Genomic DNA, 1,824 nt, shown 5'->3' with positions numbered 1-1,824 from the left:
CTTACTCCTCTTCTGGGCTCAGGGGCTGCAGGCTGGGACTTTGTTCCTGGGGCTCAGGACCCTCCCCTCTCTACTAAACTCACTTCCCACCATGCGCGTCTCTCCTGGCTACCGTTCGCTCCAGGGAGCTTGGCAGCCCTCTCCGCGTTTCCGCTTTTCCTACCAGTCTCGGTGTGGCTTGTTTGGTGTTCCTTGGTTAAAGAGTCCTCTTAGGTTAGTCCAAAGTTGGTTTTTCCAGATGATGGTTCTTAAAATTATTTTGTAATCCACTTTGGTTCTGGGAGGTGGATGTTGGTACATCCGCCCACTCCAGTGCCATCTTGTCTTCTGATGTAAAGATTTTTATATCATTTCACAGTACTGTACATACAGCATACTCAACTTACGACCAAATCGTGTTACGACTGGTCTGTCGGAACCCATCGTGGTCATAAGTTGAGCACTAGCTGTATTTATTTATTTTTTGTGGCAGAGACAGAGAGAGTCAGAGAGAGAGAAGGACAGATAGGGACAAACAGACAGGAAGGGAGAGAGATGAGAAACATCAGTTCTTCATTGCAACTTATTAGTTGTTCATGGATTGATTTCTCATATGTGCCTTGATTGAGGGGCTACAGCAGACCGAGTGACCCTTTGTTCAAGCCAGCGACCTTAGGCTCAAGCTGGTGAGCCTTGCTCAAATCAGATGAGCCTGTGCTCAAGTTGGTGACCTCGGGGTCTCAAACCTGGATCCTCCACATTGCAGTCTGACGCTCTATCCACTGGGCCACTGCCTGGTCAGGTTGTCTTTTTATTTTGTGATGGCTTCCTTTGCTGTGCAAAAACTTTTTAGTTTGATGTAGTCCTGTTTGTTTATTTTCTCTTTTATTTCCCTTTTCCTAGGTTATATATCAGAAAAAAATATTTCAATGAATCATGTCCAAGATTTTGCTTCCTATGTTTTATTCTAGGATTTTTATAATTTTTTATAAGAAGGTGGTTTTGTTTCATATTTTTGCCTATATCTGTTCAGTTTTTCCAACACAATTTATTGAATAAACTCTCTTTACCTCATTTTATGTTCTTGCCTCTTTTGTCAAATATTAATTGACTATATAGGTATAGGTTGATTTCATGGCTCTCTATTTTTTTTTTTTTTTTGTATTTTTCTGAAGCTGGAAACTGGGAGAGACAGTCAGACAGACTCCCCCATGTGCCCGACCGGGATCCACCTGGCACGCCCACCAAGGGGTGACGCTCTGCCCACCAGGGGCGATGCTCTGCCCCTCCGGGGCGTCACTCTGTTGCCACCAGAGCCACTCCAGCGCCTGGGGTAGAGGCCAAGGAGCCATACTCAGCGCCCGGGCCATCTTTGCTCCAATGGAGCCTCGGCTGCGGGAGGGGAAGAGAGAGACAGAGAGGAAGGAGAGGGGGAGGGGTGGAGAAGCAGATGGGTGCTTCTCCTGTGTGCCCTGGCCGGGAATCGAACCCGGGACTTCCGCACACCAGGCCGACGCTCTACCACTGAGCCAACCGTCCAGGGCCATGGCTCTCTATTTTAATTCATTGATCTATAGGTCTGTTTTTATGCCCATACCATACTGTTTTGGTTACTATAGCCTTGTAGTGTAGTTTGATATTAAACAGCATGATCCCTCCAACTTTGTTCTTTTTCAAGATTGCTGTGTTTATTTGAGGTCTTTTTGGTTCCATATAGATTTTGGAATATTTGTTCTAGTTCTGTGAAAGAAATCATTGATGTCTTAATAGTAATTGCATGGCATCTATAGGGTGTTTTGGGTAATATAGAGATATTAATTATGTTAATTCTTCCTATTCATGAAT

General features: G+C 44.8%; 1 non-coding gene across 1 annotated transcript; it reads right to left on the bottom strand.

Moving 5' to 3' along the window:
• Positions 1–1,447: 1,447 nt before the first annotated feature.
• TRNAT-GGU (transfer RNA threonine (anticodon GGU)) lies at positions 1,448–1,523 on the bottom strand. Its single transcript has one exon. It is a non-coding gene; the product is annotated as a tRNA-Thr (tRNA).
• Between the last annotated feature and the right edge of the window lie 301 nt (positions 1,524–1,824).

The sequence above is a fragment of the Saccopteryx leptura genome, chromosome 5 (genome assembly GCF_036850995.1).
Source record: "Saccopteryx leptura isolate mSacLep1 chromosome 5, mSacLep1_pri_phased_curated, whole genome shotgun sequence".
NCBI lineage: Eukaryota > Metazoa > Chordata > Mammalia > Chiroptera > Emballonuridae > Saccopteryx > Saccopteryx leptura.
The sequence above is the reverse complement of the archived record's forward strand: the minus strand, read 5'-3'. Positions and strand labels throughout refer to the sequence as shown.